Below are 19,338 nucleotides of genomic sequence, written 5' to 3'. Positions count from 1 at the left end.
ACTAGCATCATGGTTCATATAAAAACTACCAAACACCTGAAACAAGACAGTTTGTTGAAAATAAAATCAAAGTAATAAATAAAAATAGTCTTTAATGATTGCAAAATAACCAAGAAAATGCAGGTTAGTCCATAAATGGGGGTTAGCCCCCTAACGCAGTAAGGAAAACTTTTAAACTACTTCTGTTGGTTTGAAACTTCATGTTTCCTTATTATTCCTCCAGCGTTGGTATTTATTTGTATTTTTTTAAGATTATGTCAGCATTGTACCTCTTATGGATACTTTTATCTTTTTATTTTAAAGAAATTGACTTTCTCTGAATGAATCCAGAGTTTTGTAAATCCCCCAGTCCCAGCAATAACATCTTCCTACTCTTCAAAAAGAGACTTTGATCTTTTGTTCTTGAACAAAAATTTTCTAGTGTCAGTTGAAAACCCTTGAAAAATAGAATTCAGCAACTATATTTTACAGGATATTACTCACCTCATAACAGTTGCATACTTCAGTGCTTTAAAAAAGCATTTTAGATTTGTAATGTATTTCTTAAGTATGTATCATCTTCTCTCCACTGCCCTGTGCATTGCTCAGACATGTCCATTTAATACTCAAGAACAAAGTGCTATTTTCCCTAACTCCTTGGCTTGCTAGTACAAAAGGCAAATTTTTTTATCTTTAAATATGAAATGCATCATGATTTTTAAAATATGTTACTTTATAGCCCGACGAAGACTGAGGTGAAAAAATAGGACACAAGAGACATAAAAATTAATGTTAAGAAAAAGGTTACTGGGGAAAATATTCTTTCCTACTTGCTTTCTCACTTAGAAGTTTTAAAGGGATGAAGAAGCCTTTCTCAGAAAAGACGGGAATTTTAGAAGAACTAATAGTCTATATTCACAAATCCTCATATGAAATGCTATTTTAATATATTTCATATGGAATTAAAGGAAATCCTCTTTCCTCCTATTTCAATATGATTTAACTTCAATGGTAGCCAAAATATTTGTGCTACAACAAATTCTTTTGGAGACTAATTCCTGTATTTCATAATAATGACTTTTCTACTATTTTATTTTAAATTTAGCGTCTATGAAGAAAAGTTGAACTGTTCAAGAATACTGTATCTGGAACTTTGAGTTAAACATAGTGGATTGAACATGAATTTGTCTCCGGTTCTCCTAAAACCCCATTAAACTGACAACAAAGATTTTTTTAAAGGATAAATCCATGAAAACAAAAAGAATGAGAAAGAAGATGACAACAGCACAATTTTTTCTTTGGGAAACAAGATGAGTTAATTATAACTGATTTAGAAGCCAACAGAAAACTAAAACCAGAAATAAGTCAACTCACAATTCAAGAGCTGGAAGTAATAGGTACCTCTAAAAGTGGAATTGGCTCACGGATACAGTATTGGAGAGCACAGAGTTAGAAAATACTGGCTCTGAAAATTTTCATTTGCTCTTCATGATGATTTAACAGTGAACCACCTGGATGACTGGGGACACTGAGGAGACATATCTGTACATTACTTTGATAACTAGACCGCGTGGTAGACTGACTTGAAGAGCCGGTGCCCACAAGGTACTGTCCAGTTTATCCCCAGACTTTAGGAATTGGATTAATACTCCCTAGAATGGACTGAGAGAGATGATCCTAGAAATCTTGCAGGTTGCGGTTGAGATTTCCCTAAAAGAGAAGGAAGTATACTTTGGATGTTTGAAAAAGGAGATGTTTATTGCAGTGTGTGTGTTTGTGTGGGAGGAAGGAGAGAGAAGGATTTGTAAATAAAGAATATAATAAAGACCTAGGGTGTATCCTTGAGGGTCCCCCAATAACGGGTTTAACATTTTGTGTTTCTCTCCTTTGCACTATGGAGTCTGTCATAGTTAGTTGTGATAGCATTCAGTTGCTTGCTATGCTTCAATAATTGTGATATTTCCTTGGAGCCTGGGATGTGTGATATTGTAGGGAATAAAAACATAGGACAGTAAAGGAAATGGTGCCTGCCCCACCTGGAGTCTTCTGGAGGGGCACCTGCTGGAAGAGAGCAGCATCAGGAAAAGCCCAGCAGCAAAGTGAGCAGTGACAGAGAGGAGCACGGGATGAGGAGAAGCAGCTGAAGGCAGGCAGCTGAGGAACAGGTGTGAGAAAAACTCTCTCAACCTCGAATATTCTGGATGGAGGTGACAATGAGGGAGCATTGCAGTTGGGTTCCCCAGGAAGCAGACTCTGATATGGAGATTAGTGTATGGGAAGCTTATTAAGCAGAGTTCTCGGGAGCAACCCCCTGTGGGGAAGGGAAGGCAGCAGGATTGGGCAGAGGGAGAAGTTGGGCTGCCTTGCAACCACGACGGGCCTTGGCTGATGCCACAGTGAGCTCTGCAGCTGGGATGGCCTTTCTAAGTTGTCCTGAGTTGGGGTGAGAAGGCTGAGCCATTTTTATCCATAGTTCAAAGGCATGAATTTGGGCAGAGACTCTCTTCAACAGAGGACAATTCTTCCCCTCAGCAGAGGGAACAAGTCCCTCAGTTCTGAAGGAGGGATGTGAACAGCACAGTACAGTATCCATGATAGTGAAGATTAGTCTAGGGAAAAATGTTAAAATAGAATATATACTGGTTTATATCCAACTACCCAATGATGCATATTTATATGGCAGAGGGAGAGAGTTTGAAAATAATTATATTAACATGAATAAGTAATAGGATGGTAAAGATGAGTATAAAGATTGTGAAGATAAGATCAAAATTTCTTGGCATTTTATATTGTTCCTTATTTAAGTTATGACCAAATAAAAATAACACATTTTCAGCCTACTTTGTAGTCCTTAGCGAAACCTGGGAATAAGTGTGTATTGATTTAGAGAGTTCCCTCTTCGACACCAAGTCTCTTTCTCTTTCTTTTTTGCTGTCTTTGTCTCTGTCTCTCTGTTGCTCTCTTTGTCTCTCTCTCTCCCACGCTTCCTTAAACACACATGCACACACAAAACACACACACACTTAAAGATACCTCTTTTATTAGGTTGATATTTGGATAAGTACTTTGGTATGGATGGTTAGTCACCTAAAAGACAAACTTGAGTTACAGTAGAATGTTGCTAAGCTGCTTTTTGTGAGAAAAGTAAATTTGATTAAATATAGGGAGAGATTTTGTTTTGCAGAAGGTGGAGGGTAAGGAAGCCCAAAACCAAAAGGGAATTGTTTGTAGTCAGGAGGGTTCTGAGAAGTAGTGGAGGGGCTGAGGGAAGAGAATGAAAGTGTGACAGCTAGTAGCCTTAAGAAAAACTTTGAAGAGCAAGAACAAAAAAGGAAGAGATTTTTGTTACATTTTATTTATGTAGTGCACACTTTCAACTTTCTTCTCTGTCAAACCACAAAATCTGCAATGCATTTTTCATTATTCACCAACATACTCTGGAGTTGGGTGTTTTCTGCTGTTTTATTTTGTGTGTGTGTTTTGAACTCAACAAAGGGTGAGTCCGTCTCCTAGCGGCCCTGAGGTTAGAAGGCCAAGACTGCTCACTAGCAGCCGGCCCCATCTAGCAACTAATGCATTCACAGTGAGGATCATCATGAAGTTGGAAGCAAAAATTAGAGAAAAGACCCACGTTCAATATTATCAGCAGACAAAATTTAAGTACGTCCAAACACCTAAAATTAACCTGTTCGCACCATCACCATCAGAAAAGACAATAGCATTGGAACTGGCAATTGGATCTCGTGGGCAAATGCTGTCTTATCACTTTAAATACCACCTGTATATGGATGACTTGCTAATATGTGTCCTAGCCCAGATCTCTCCCCTCATTCCAGGTTTTGTGCCTGCTACTCAATGAGTCCACTTAGATGTCCAAAACCAGGTGTCTGATCTCCCATTTTCAATCTAGCACCATTTACAGTTTTTTCCATCTTGGTTAATAATAATTCCAAACTTCCAATTCCTCAAGCCAAAAGTTTGGATTCAGATTCGATTGCTCTCTTTCTTTCACAACTCTCAAATCCCTTAGCAAATCTTGTTAGCTTTACCTTCAAAATACATCCAGAAGCTGACTATGTCTTACCACCTCCACTGTTCACTCCCAAGCCATCATTACCTCTCACCTAGATCATTGCAGTAGCCTCTTAACTAATCTCCCTGCTTCCATCCTTGTCACACCATAGCTTATTCTCAAGCCAACACAAATAAAAGCCAAAATCTCGACAGTGGCCTACAAGATGGCTAGATGATCTACTCTCCACTGACTTCCTCCAACCTTGTGTCTTACAGCTCTCTGTCTCTCATTTTCCACTGGTCTCCTTGCTGTCCTTTGAACATGCCAGGAACACCACTGCCCAGAACTTTGCACTTGCTGCTTCCTCTGCAGCAATGTTCTTCTCCTAAATATATGCACAACACTTTCCCTCTGATACTTTAGCATTTACTCATAAGTCATCTATTTAAAATTACCCCCTCTTTTCTATCATTCCTTATCCCTCTTCCCCCTGTATTTCTAGGATACCTACCTCTACTTGATGTACTATATTTTTCACTTATTTATTTGAGTATTCTGTGTTTTCCCCCACTCCTGCCAGATGCAAACTCCACAGGAACACAGATTTTTGCCCTATTCACTATTGTATCTTTTAGTGCCTAGAGTGGTGCTTGGCACATGGTAGGCATGTGATAAAATTGATTGAATGAATTTAATAAGTTAATTTTACACTGAGTATTTCTTCATCTTGTCTTCATCTTGGCCTTTATTTTGAGGCTTCTATCATGTCTTAATATTTTATATCTTCTAACTGATCCTTTGCAAATAGGAAGGTTTCATTTGGCTTTTTCACCTTCTGGTATTTTTCAACTCCAAGTTGCTTGGGTTTGCTGTTAAGGCAGGTTACCTGCTGACCATAATCCTACTGTGAGTACATGTAGGAGGTAATACAAGAGATGCTTGTGGTCCGAATCCCAAATCCCAACCCCTCTCTTACAGTTCACTCTTTGTGTAAACATAGAGTTGCATATAACGTTTTTAACAGAATAGAATCCTTTGGGGAAGGTAGAATGGAAAACTGAGTGGGTAGCTTGAGAAAAAACACTGAAAGTCGTAATTTGCCTTTCATAAATTCACACAAGTGAGAAATTCATCTAAAAATGGAAATTCTAAAACAACAGAAAAAAATATGACGTTAGGAACAAAATCTCAGGGTATTTTTCTCTTCTTTTGTAAAAGTGGCTCCCTTTTCCTGTGATTTCATCACCTAGCAGGGACCATCTACACTGGCAAATGCGGTCTTGGGCACATCTGTCCTTTCATTCCCATCAATCAGCAGCACTTAGTGAGTGCCCACCATTGACAGCAGATGCTGTGATGTGTTTAAAAAGAATTAAACAATACTTTTCTTGCTCTCCTTAATTTTTCCAGTTGGAATGAGGAGCATTGGAAAGGCAACAAAACCTCTTTAATTCACACTCCACTAAAGCTGAATTTGTAATTATTCAGAAGAAAGCCAGACTAATGTTTATACTATCTCTAAAGAAAGTCTTTGCAAAGCAAATGAATTTTCCACAAAATTTCATGAAAACTCTTTAAACTATTTTAGGCCACTATTTTTAAGTATTTGAAAATCACTTCAACCATTTAAAAATCATTCATTTACACATATAGCTCATTGTTATGCTATTTAGAAATAATTTCCATCTATTTACAAAGAGCGAGTCAGCAAAGGATACGTAAGCAACATTTCTCTTGGACCTGGTTAGGGTACCTGCCTTAAAAGAGGAAAAAAACTGCAATTATTTTTAAATATCTTCTCCAGACTTCACAAATTTAGCAAAAACTTTTTCTTATTAAATACAAATTAGAGTGCTTTTTATAAACTCTTACAACAAGTTTTAAAACATTCTTATAACTAACTGAAGTTACATAGAAATACACACAAATGCTGTACAGGTAGGAAAACAATGGCAAAAAAACATGAATGAATGAAGAGAGAGAGAGAGAGAGGGAGAGAAATAGAGCGAGAGAGAAGAGAGGGTCTTAGATTTAGAATCAATGACCATATACTTTAACATTATATTTGAGATAACTGAAACCAACTACATTACAACAACAGAATACTCAGCTGGACAATCAAACTCTCCATGAGCTGGTTCTATCTTCTTCAATTTATCCTCTAAATAAAGATATTTTGTTTATTTATTGCTGGTCTGGGAAGTTTCCCAAAGATGACAACCAAGCAATTTACATATTTTGTGTCCCCAGTTAGTATGTAGATTTGGACATGACACATAATTAGGGCATATTATCCAAGAAAAACAATGGACTAGGAGTCAGGAGTTTTAGTCCTAACCTTTCTATTTCTCCTTTTTGAGAGGCAACATAGCATAGGTAGTTAAGAACTCTAGAGCTCTGGGTTCAAATTCTAGCTTCACTACTTGCTACCTCAATAAGCATGTCACAACCTCTCTGTGCCTCAGTTTCCTCATCTGTAAAATGGAGGCATAATAGTTGCATATACTTCATAGGTTGTTGGTGTGAAGATTAAATGAGTTATTGACTGTAAAGTGCTTAGTACAGTGCCTGGCACAAAGTTAATACTCCATACATGTTTGCACTTGTTATTTCTGCTATTGTTATTATGACTGTAACTCAGTCATTATCTTTATGTTTAGTTTCTTCATGTATTTGGTGAAAATAACCACCCTGTCACACACCTGCCTTTCAAGCCAAGCCAGCAATGTAGCCAAGGCTCATGGAGGCAGGCTGGGCCCACTCTGTTAAACAGAAGATGAATAATCAATGCTGAAATAAGTCAAGAGAAAAAATCAGGCTAATACAACTAAATGCTGTTAAAGATATTTAAGCTTGTATTCATTGCTTGGATGGGGCAAGCCAATGATAGATGATTCCCCATATAAGACTGATATTCGGCAATCTGGTATAGGTTTTAATATAGATTCCTACCTGTAGATGCCCACATTTGTCTTGAAGACTCTCTTTTCAGATAGTTGGGATAAGGGAAACAAATTATACATTTCTTCATGGATAGGGTCATAATCTTAGACATTTATCCTCTGAAATAAAAACAAATCCATAGGCACTTTAGTTGCCTTCCACTCTCAGGTTAGGATTATGATAAACAAGGAAAATGGTCCAGATCACTATTTTCTGAGGAAAAAAGTTGAGTGTGCTAAAAAGCCACATACAATAGAATGGTACTCATTGATAAGCAGCTACTTCCTTTGGAACAGCAGTAGTGTGTATATATCATATTCTTTTGAAGTGAATTCTTACATTTAAAAAGTATCTCAGGGGGCCGTCCCCATGGCCAAGTGGTTAAGTTCGGGGTTTGCCGTTTCAGATCCTGGGTGTAGACCTACACACTGCTCATCAAGCCATGCTATGGTGGCATCCCACATAGAAGGACTAGAATGTCTTGCAACTAGGATATACAACTATGTACTGGGGCTTTGGAGAGGAAAAAAAAGAGGAAGATTGGCAACAGATGTTAGCTCAAGGCCAATCTTCCTCAGCAAAAAAAAAAAGCATACCTTTAAAAAAATAGAGAGGAGAAAATAAAGTATCTCTACAGTTTTACAATAAGTGTTTACATTTGTTATTTCATTTGATCTTGATAGCAATCAAGTGAGGGATAAACATTATTACCATGTAAAGTAGACATTAGTATTTTTAAAAACTATATCTTAGAGAACCCAAGGGACTAAGCCAAGGTCAAATGGCTGGTAAATAGGGTAACTAGATTCAGATTCTAAGTCAAATTCATTCAGCATTCAATAACTTTCTACCAAGCATATATTATGTGGTAAATATTGTGCTAAGTTCTAGAGCTGTAATTACTCTTTGTCTTTTAATGGTTTTCAGTTTTGAGGAGATACCAGAAAAGCAAAATGTCATTGCAATATAATGATAACAGAAGTTTCATTCATTCGTTTAATGTTTATTAAGCGTCTGTTGTATCAGTCAGGGTTCTAAAAGGAAACAAATGGCATAATCCAAGTATTTAGCTGAGAAGAGTTCAGTGAGGTCTTTTTACAGAGTTATAGGATGGTTGAGAAACCAGCACAGGATAGTGAAGCACCCAGAACCCAGCAGCAAGGAGACACTGTTACGAGAAACCATGGCAGAGAGGCTTTCTTACAAGGGCTGTGGCTGGAGAGAATCACAGCCACTACCAACCACAGTAATTTATTACGAGTCCCAACAGAAAACAGGTGGTAGGCTCAAATTCCAATAATTTACGTAGAGTTTAATAAAGGCATGCTTTATAAAGGTAGAATTACGAACTTCCCCAGGACTAGTACCAGTGGAGCTGTTACTACCTTGAGGCCTAAAGAAGCAATGTAAGGGATGCAGTCCCTGGAATCCAGAAGGAGAGGCCTGAAGAGAGCGCCATCTTGAGAGGAGCTGTATTCTTTGATTGTGGAACACAGGAACATAGAGGAGCTGTGTCCTTTGGTTCTGGTGTATCACCACCATGATCGATGATGCTCCAAGGAGGGGGCCAGGGAAATAAACACACCAAACTCACTCTCCTCTGACTCCTGATAAGACTCCCATTGGCTGAACCCAACTGGAAGCAAGAGGTCAAGGGAACCCATAGATGTAGTCCATGTAGAGCAGCTTTATAAGGCTTAGAAGAGAACAGAGATGGGTAGCATGTGGTATGGAGATCCCAACAGCTCTAGAGGGCCAAGTCTGAAATCAGCATTACTAGGCCAAAATCAAGGTGTTGGCAGGGCTGTGTTCCCACCAGAGATTCTAGAGGAGAATCTCTGTTCCTTGCCTCTTCCAGTTCTGGTGGCTGCTGGCATTTCTTGGCTTGTGGCCATATCACCACAATCTGCTTCTCTATGATCACAGTACCTCCACTTCTGTGTGTGTAATCCCCCTCTGCTTCCCATTTATAAGGACACTTGTGATAACATTTAGGGCCCATTATTTTGGATTATCCACTTGGATAATCCAAAATAATGTCCTCATCTCAAAATCCTTAATTTAATCACTTACGTGAAGATCTTTTTTCCAAATAAGGTAATTTTTGTAGGAATCACAGTCTTCATTTTACACCATGAGAAAACAATAACACCTAAAACTGGAAAATCAAGCTCATATGAAAATATGAGCATATTTTTTAGTGACTTGCAGGTAAATATCAAAAAATCAGCTAAAGGGGCTGGTGTGGTGGCATAGCGGTTAAGTTCACATCCTCTACTTCAGCAGCCCAGGGTGCACGGGTTCAGATCCTGGGCACAGACCTACACACCACCAATCAACCCGTGCTGTGGTAGCATCCCACAGACAAAACAGAGGACAACTGGCACAGATGTTAGTTCAGGGACAGTCTTCCTCAAGCAAAAAGAGGAAAATTGGTAACAGATGTCAGCTCAGGGCCAATCTTCCTTATCAAAAAATTCAGCTAAAAAGAGTGAAAATGGCTGTCTCTGTGGAAGGGGAAATAAATAGTGCGGAGGCCATTCTCAACCAGAGTTCCACTAGAGTAAAGATTTGAGCCTTAATGCCCTAAAGCATCTATTGGAGGTTAGGAATTAACCTCTGTCCTATGCATCGTGAAGGATACTATTGCATTACTATCCATGGGAGATTTGAAAAAAGAGTCTTTCAAATCATATTCTGTAGGGCTTAGTTCTTTCATGTAACCCTGTTTGAGAAAGGCATGTATAGTTGGACAAGAAATTAAAAGTAAACTTTAAAAAAATAAAATAAAAGGAGGAGCAGAAACAGCATCTTTCAAAGGCTTTCAAAAGTTTGGCTGTTAAGAGCAGATGAGAAAGAGGAAGTTCTGACAAATGCAGAAAGTTCCTGGAAGAGATGGGAGAGTTTGGTTTTAGACAGGAGGAGAGGCCCTTCTTCCTTCACAACTGATGAAGAAGGAAGGAAATGGGATAGGTGCTGGTAAATTTTAGGTGCGTAGAAGGAAGTTGAAGAAATTTACTCATGATAACTCTTCTTTCCTCTGTGCCAGATAGGAAATTTTGCATAATTCTACTTCATTCCCCGCTCTATTATGACTGTCACTTCTAAAATGAAGCCATTAGGATACAACATCAGAAAATCGTTTTGTCTTTTTTTAAACAAGTTATCCAACTTCAACTTGGTGTTTGAGTTCATATCAGCTAATAATCATTTTCTGAAGTGTTCTATTCAATTTACATCTCTCGCCTCCTAGAAGGAAGAATGTTAGTGGTAAGGAAATCTGTCAAGTCTCTGATTACTGCCTACAAATGTTATCACTTGCTGCTGTTCAACAATGTTCTCATGAAAATATTACTACTAATGGAACAACATGCATATGTTCTTAGGATAGAAATAGTATCGCTACATTCTGTTTGCTTATAAGTAAAGTAAACTAACATTGAGCTGAGGTGAAAAGTAATTCCTTGAGCAAAGTTCTCATGAAATTTTAACTCTGAATGCACACATTTCATAGATGATTACAAGAGACTGCAGACTTGAATACTTTCCTAAATGAAACCTCATCTCTCAGTAGATATTATAACAGAATGAAAGCAGTTAATGCCGTTCCTGAAGACCAATTTCATATTTCTGGATACGCTACATCGTGCTTTGTGTTATAAACTTTTTCAAAGGGGCTGACAAAGAACAAAAGATACAGCCGGAAACCACCATCAAATCAATCTACAAGCAAATTTCACACACACCAGCCAGCTCTCCAGTTGTCTTTCTTAAATTCGAACTAAACCTTATGAAAGCATGTTCAATATCTTCCATGATAATGACAAAACTGCAAATTTACATGTAAAAGATTTTTAGGATATAGTGTATTAAAAAGTAAAGGGTAGGTAGATGCAAGAATTTTACATGAAATAAGGAAGAGCAAAGACATTTTAAAACTAAAACTATAGAAAATTTATAAAATTTATCAAGATTCTTAAGCTTTTTGACATGATTGAATCAGTAATTCCAAGAGCGAGACTCTATCCTAATGAAATAATTTTGTCTGTGGATGCTATTTATGGGTAAAGGTATTCATCATGGAATTATTTTTAGCTTAGACTTATTCTTAGTTTTAAAAGTTAGGAAACAAACTAAGTGTCCATCAATGGAAGAGTGTGCCTGGGCAGTGAGGAAAGGTTAAGTACTCTACTGCAAATCCATTCAATGGAATTTTATATAATCATTAAAATTCTTCATGGTATAATACTAGGCAGCTGTTTAACGGGGCAGAGAATAAACATGTAGATGGTAGATAGTAAAATATCAAAAAATGTAGTAAGTGATAAATGTAGGTTACCAAACTGTATACAAAATGTGATTCTAGGGTTGCATGTTTATATATGTATTTATGTATATGTATATATATATATATATATATATATATATATATATATATATATGCATGCAAGTTTGTGTTTCAACGCCTGGGCAAAAATTTGGAAGGCTATACACTACATTTCACTGCATTTATTTCTGTGCGATAGGATTACTGTTGCTATACACACTTATGTGTTATTTTAAATTTCTATAACTACCATGAATTATTCATAAGATGAAAAAAGGAAACAAAGAAATATCCATTTTGCTTTAAAAATTATGTTTGCTAGGTATTTTGAATGACTAAGGAAAATCCCTATGTTATAATATTAGATGCAAAGGCAGATTATGACATTTTATGTATAGTAAAGTTTCAAATATGTAACAAAAAATGCAAGAAATATACCAAAATGAGTAGTAAGATTTTGAGTGACTTTTTTTCCTACTCATTTACTCTTTCATACTTTTCAAAATTTCAACAATGAACTTTTATTAATTTAAAAATAAGAAATAGAAAAACACAAGGCTTTACATGTTTATGTGGAATTCTGTGTAAAAATGCTAGGAACTAATGTTCACCATTGAGAAATTCCCACTGAGACATGTTACGGTATGTGTGGTGTTTGTGACAGCCACTTCCTGCCAACTCTTCATTTATTCCTTTTTTAAGAGGATCTTGAAACTTTTCATAGACTAGAGCTCCCAAATTTCTAGCTCGTAGGACTACAGTATGGCTAATGCAAGCAAGGACTAACAAGTCAGTGTTGGTAAGGTAACTAAGCTTTTAATGAAAGACTAACCAGTTGCATAATGTGTCCTTGAGTTATTGTCAGATAGATTAAAAACATGGATAACCATACTTTAGAGGTTAAAAAAGAGGATGCTACTGTGACTTAAGTAAATTTAATAAACTGGGGGCTCTTTTCCTCAGATGCACTGCTACCGTCAGCAGCATCTTCAAGCTGGCTGGCCTCTGGGGACTCTCTTGTTGTGTGTTCATTCAACTGGGAACAGTCTGACTGTTGCTGACCAAGTGGCAACAAGAACAACATCCCTGGCACTGGGTCTTCACAAGAGTTGAAATGAGAGGGGTGGTCCTTCTTCACCTTAGACACAGTGATGCGAATGCACAAGGATTCTTTTCTTCTCTGATCAGGATTCTGTCTAGACGACAGCACAAACTCTCTACTCATACAATCAATAACATCTGCGGGCAATTCAATGACTTGGGGACAGGTGTGAGGAGGGAAAGGTGACCAAGGAAGTTCCTCTGTCTTTTCCACCTCATATCTCTTGCTGTTTCTCACGGCAGTTTGCTGATCTGGCTCTAAATCTGCACAGCCTGTGTGAAAACTCACCCCTGCTGGCAATGATGGACAATGGACAATATTTGACTTAAATCAAGGAAAGTCTTTCCTATATTCATCCTTTACATGTAACTAGGTTGAAAATTAACACCTTACTACCTAGCTATGCAAAGAAAATCATTTCTTGGTGTTTTCTAATGGTCATAATAATTATCTTGAGCCCAATACTACAGGGAGTTGGTAGGAACAGTGAGTGCTGTAGGTGAGGGAGGCAAACTTACCAAATGTTGGATTCTCAGTCTCTTAAACTCTTATTAATTACTCAGTGTTTTTAAGATTAATGCTCATCCTTTCAAATTTGTTTCTGGAGCGGTGAGGAATAAGTTATTCTATGTAAAAAGAATAGTTGGTGTAATCGCGAGGTGGTGAAAGTTCCTGATCACATTTCCTTCTCCATAGACCCACCAAGGTAGAATGGAGACATGCCGTATCCTTTAAATAATGGACGGATTGAATTTAGTCATGCTATCTTTACCCAGAACAGATGTTAATTTGGGGATAGTATAGTTTAAATCTCAGTCTAAAGACTGTGAATAGAAATGTTTTCTCAATTAGCGAGATGCCTCCCCCTTCCCATATTGTGAAATGTCACATTCAGTTTCTTCCATCTGAGGGACCCTACAGAGAAACAGTCTCTTCTAAGGAGTTACAAGGCACTTTAAATGCTGTTCCCCTTTCTCTAAAGAAGAGCCCAGATTCTAGAAATTTCTTTAGGCTTAATAGTTTGAAAGTATGGGGAATCAGGGAGACAGGGATGCCAATAATTTTTTGAAGCATCCTATTCTTCCCATTTAGCTTTCCAACTGTGCTGTCTTTCTACATTGCTGACTAAAGGGACTAACTGCCCACCACCCACATGGTGGCTCTCAGTTGTATTTCTTCTCACTTCAGAGACCTCTCTCTAGGGCACTGCCACAAATCCTGAGGAAGACAGGAGTTGGGGAGAGAAGATCTAGGCTGAAGGACCAGCTATGTGTTCTGCCTTGTGAGTCATTCAAAATTGCCTTTTCCTTCTGACTTTCATCCACTGTCTCTGGACCAAGTCTGTGAACCTCAGCTGCCCTGTCACTCAAGATGCATTCCCTCTCCTTAAAACATAGTGCCAAGGAAGTTTGAGTGTAGCTTTTATTACCAGCCTAAATTGACCAGCCATCAACTCCAACAACTCTAGTCACTAGCCTTCCCATGAAAGACTGGATATGTCTGATTTCTCCATATCCCAGCTTAGGTCTCTCTGAGCACTCACCACTAATCAAATGTGTCCTGAGCACCCACCACCTTCCAGGTCCTGAGCTTTAGCTCAAGTTGGAATAAAAAGATGGAAAAGGCAAGTCTCTACACTAAAATACATCAGAGGCTAAGGGGGAATTAAAGGCAGACAGAAGAATTCCATCTTAAGAGTGGAATGTAGAGGGTCTGGGAAGCGGATGGATGCTGGAGGTGTCCAGAAGGTAAACTGGGGCTAGATTACAGAGGACCTTTAATTCTGAATGAAAGTGATGAAATGTGAAAAACTTTATTTCTTAAGCAGTGGTATTTCTGTGATTTATGTCAACAGTTTATTTTTGAATCTTAAAAAAAGTTATTTTGGTCACTTTAAATATACCACAAGCACATTTTTAAATTCTTAGATTTTGTTAACACCTGCAGCTTTGTCATTGTACAAAATAAGTCACATTAAATGCTAAGTGGAAAAGCCTAAATTAAATCTTTCAAGAATAGCCTCATCTGGAAACCAGTGCTCATGGTGAGGTTTTGGAGCACTACTGCTCTAAGACCATGTTAATCATTGCTAAATTTGACTCTGTGAAAGATACTCAAGGAGACGGGAAGAAAGGAAGCAAATCACTTGCTGGTTATTCATCAAAATCATCAGTGAGCGGCTGGCCTGGTGGTGCAGCGGTTAAGTTCACACGTTCCACTTTGGCAGCCCGGGGTTGGCATGTTCAGATTCCGGGTGCAGAATAGCATGGCTTGGCAAGCCATGCTGTGGTAGGCGTCCCACATATAAAGTAGAGGAAGATGGGCACGGATGTTAGCTCAGGGCCAGTCTTCCTCAGCAAAAAGAGGAGGATTGGCAGCAGATGTTAGCTCAGGGCTAATCTTCCTCAAAAAAAAAATCATCAGTGAGTGTCTACTAACACATGATACCATGGCAGGTGCTATTTAGGAGGAAGCTAAAAACATAGTTCTCCCCTTTTCACATTATAACTCTAAAATAAATTTAATTCCCAAAACTCTAATGCCTTAAAGCAAAATTAACCTATCATAGATCTGTTATGTGATCTTCACTTTTTCAAGAATCCCCCCATAATGCTAAATACATTTTAGTTATTGAGTACCTGGTCTATTATTTATTTACTTAGCACCAATTATGTGCTTGACCTTTACGTATATAACCTAATTTAATCTCACCACAACTCATGAAATAGAATTTACTATCCTCATTTCAAAACAAGAAACTCTCAGCAAAGTTAAATAACAGGGCTCAATTACACAGCTAAAAAGGACAAGACCCAGTTTTGCCTGATGGCAAAACCTGTGCTCTTTCTCCACCACACACTACCTGAGCATCAAGTTAAGAAAAAACAATGAATAGAGGATTACAATGAGGATAATTCCATCTCCCTTTCAAGTAATTGGTTCAGGAGACTAGATGTAAGCCAATCAGAGTTTCAGAATTCCCTGAGATAATTCTTGTCTGTAGGTGAACTTATATTCCAATTTTTAAGAGACGGATAGACAGATTGATTGATAACACTACTTTATTCCAAAAAAGGATTTGAGGCAGCCTGCAGATATGCATGCAAAATAGCAGGATAAAGGGTAAACTGATGAAGAATTGAGAATAAGGGGAATAAAAGCATAGTAACAGCTACTAAGAAAGGCAAATTTGATCCTAATGTTCCTAAGAGAAAAAGCAAAAAAGAAAACATGCATAGTTATAAGAATCACCAATTCCACAATAACAAAACGACAACAATAATAATAATAGCCTACCCTTATTAAGTACTTATGTTCCAAGCACTGTTCTAAGCACTTACAATGTATTAATTCATTTAATCTACAGAACAATCCTTTAAGGTGGGTGAAATTTTTATCCCCATCTTTGAAACGAGACAAAGTGAAGCTCATAAAGGTTAAATAAAGTATCAGTCTTAGATCTAATAAGTAACAGAGCCAAGAAAATGATAAAAACAAATGAGTAGCTCAGGGGAAGCACAGTATTCTTAATATATTGTCCAGAGAGAAATATCTCTCATGGGTCCTTATAAAGGTAGATTTTGCATTATAATAGTTCACCTGGTTGTGAAATAATGCAGAAAATTCCGTGGCAGATAAATAAGAGTTTTTTTAAAGTATATGGAAAAGTCCGTGAAGGATAAGATTTAGAAGTAAAATCTGGATGCTCTGAAAGGTCTTCGTATTTCCTCTCAGTAGTTACAATCCTTTTCTCTGCCAGGTGAGTAAGGTTTCAAGTTTCAAAAATATAGGCTTAAGCTGATTGTGAAATGAATCCTTCATTGGGGACTGGAAAATCTACTCGCTTAGCAAGTATCTTTCAAAGATATATGTGTATTTCTAATTTGTTATTTGAAGTTTCCAGTAGAATTGCTATTTTGAGAAATAGTAATTTCTATATTCTTTCTTACAATAAATAATATGGGGGGGACTTAAAGCCTCATTTATTTTCACAATGCAATCATCTTACTTGTACTTCCTTCATTGTCAACTTTTGGGATTGTTTTCCACTTGGACAATGGTTCTGTCGTTAAAATCATGGGTAAATCTCCGGTGCTCTCTTACCAGGCATGTGGCCCAGACAGACATGGCCCCTTTTGGTATTGTCCCCTCTCCACACCTGAGTCACTTGGTTCCCCAGCTTTCCTCTTCTTTTCATTAAAAGTCGTTACCACGAAAGGATCTGAACAACTCACTCCCACTAAGGTTAAATACAGGTGAGGCTTAATAGCTACTTACATTTTTAACCTCTGAAAGAACCTGAAGGATCCAGTCACTGAGTGTAGGGATTGTCTGAAGTTGGTCAGATCTAGCCTTTTAAAGAAGTATTACAAATTGAGGGAGGGGGATTAGGAAGTGAGAAGCAAAGGGATTAAGTTTCAAAAGTTACAGTTTACATTTCATTCTTATTCAAATACGATAAGGAAAAATATTTTCTGTAAATGAAGAAGTGAATTTTTCACTATAATATCGCAGCATTGTAGATGTGTAATATTTTTGCTGAAGAATTTCAAACTTACAAAAACCGTAAAGTCAAACTTGCTCTTCAAGACCAGTCCAACTCGTCCTATTCACAGGTCAGTACAGTTCTATGATCTCTTTGCTATCGGTTTATAAGTATAGATATTGAGAATAAGATTTTGAGAGGAATAATTTTAGACCAATTTTACAGAATAATTTTGTTTATTGCAACAAAAACATCTGAAAAATTGGATTTATATTTTTTGTCTTTTTAAAACATCCTTTTTCTAGTAATTCATTTTTACTGTGTTTTACAAAAGAATTGGTCTGCAATGGATTGGATATTTAAAAAAAAGAACAATCCCTTCACCATAGTTAGTTAGAGAAGCACTATAGTATAACATAAATAATTTCGTGTTAAATGAGACAATCATATTTTTTCTAATACAAACAATGGTACCAGGTGTCAGAGGTTTAAAAATATTTTATGGGAGAAGTCTTCTATCCATTAATTCAACTTTTATGTGTGTGTGTGTGTGAATTAGGAAAAGATTTCCATTATGTGTGCAATCAAATATATAGCCAGGAATCAATATTTGAGAAACACTATAATCAGATAACAAAAATACTAGATGATAGAAAATAAAGCAATTTTCCAGAAGTCATTAGAGTGTAACCAAGGAAGAGAACTCTAGGTACTGGGGCTGTTGCATTATTGGCAAATGGCTGATAATGAAGGAAAGATTAATAGAATCATAAAAAGTTAGAAATCATAGAGTCCTACTTTTTCATTTTGACGGATGAGCTCAGAGTAAGAAAGAAATCGTTGGAATTAAAAAGATGAACTGGTGGGTGAGAGCTGCAATTCTCATTATGCATACAGTTTTCATATATAAATATATCCTTGTTGCTAGTTTGTAATATCCAAATCGCATAATATTAGAGCGAGAAGAAACCATCGCTATCATATAATACAGCTTCTAAATTTTACATCTAAGACAACAGAAGACTTAAGAGGTCAAGTGAATGTGCCTGAAATTGCCCAGTACTTGAAGAAGGAGAACCAGGAAGATGAGAATCCAAGCATTCTGACGCCCATTTCAGTAATTTTATGTGGCACCATATTATGGGAGACTTTTAAGTAAGGAATGTTAATTCCTCAGGAAGAGTCCTCTACTCAGTACATAAAGTAATATGGTTCATAAGAATGAAGCTTTGTTTTTCTTACGTAAATCAATGAAAAAAATAAGGTTTATCTAATAAATTAAATTATTAACCATAATGATAGGAACAGAGGAATTTTGCCAAGTAAAGATAATGTATCTGAGTGAATGATACAATTTATGAAAATTAGAGAATTTCAGGTTTAGAATAAACCTTAACTAACCTATATACACTGACTGGAACTACCATCTAGCCTACTCACGGGAAGAATAGCAATGAATACAAACTCCAAATTTTTATGTTTTTGGACTCGTAAACAGAGCTGACATAAAAACAGAAGTTATTTCCTGAGTATTCTATAATCCAGGCACCAAGCTAACCCTTTATTTAAAAGCCTCGATATAACTCTGTGAAGAAGGTATTATTAACCCCATTTTACAGGTAGGGTAATTGAAGCTGAGACAAGTTAAATAAATTGTATATGTTAATGTTGCTTATATGAGATCAGACTTCAATCTGCGTATATACTCCTCATTCATTATATTAAGCCATACTGTGGTCTAGCTAGTCAGTCAAGGTGGCATCATAGGGAGCCATGAGGGTCCTGGAGTCAGACTGCCTGGGTTTAAATCCAGCCTTTGCTGCATACTAACTGCGTGGGCTCTGGGAAAGCTACTTAACCTCCCTGTGCCTGTCATTTCCTTTCCTGTAAAATGGCAGTGGGGCTATGGTGAGGAATTCTAAGTATTTGGCATATAATAAGTATGCAAATAGCTATTATTATCAACAGTCGGAGAGCCAACTCAAGCTAATGTAGGCTTCTGGTTGTCCTGGGCACAGCAAAATCAACTTATTAACTCCAGCATCCCTAATCTCCCTGTCTGCAGGCTCTCCATCTGGTGGCAAGAAATCTACAGCTCTTCTCAAAGAAGTTGTATATTTCTCCCGCTGAGGTAAACAGGCTCCGACAGCTCTCCACGCCAGAACTTGCTTAGAGGTAGCAGCCTCTGCTTCTCCCAGGGGTTGTCAGTATACTTTATGAATAAAAAAAGAGAAATTTTTGAAGACGGTAATGAAATTGTAAAATTGTAAGCCAAATCAATATTCACTATAAGAAACTCTGAATATCATACTTCTAATCAAGAAATGTATTGTTTAGAACAATGGTTCTCAAAAGTGGCTGGGCATTAACCTGAAAAGCTCTCAGGGTTCTGGTTAGAGTTAGGGTGACCCAGAGCTAATCACATCAGGATCTCCAGGGATGGTGCTGAGACATCAGGTTTTTTTTAAAGCTCCGCAGGGGATTCT

The sequence above is a fragment of the Equus przewalskii genome, chromosome 4 (assembly GCF_037783145.1).
Source record: "Equus przewalskii isolate Varuska chromosome 4, EquPr2, whole genome shotgun sequence".
In the NCBI taxonomy this organism is placed as follows: Eukaryota; Metazoa; Chordata; class Mammalia; order Perissodactyla; family Equidae; genus Equus; species Equus przewalskii.
Note: the sequence above shows the minus strand (reverse complement) of the source record.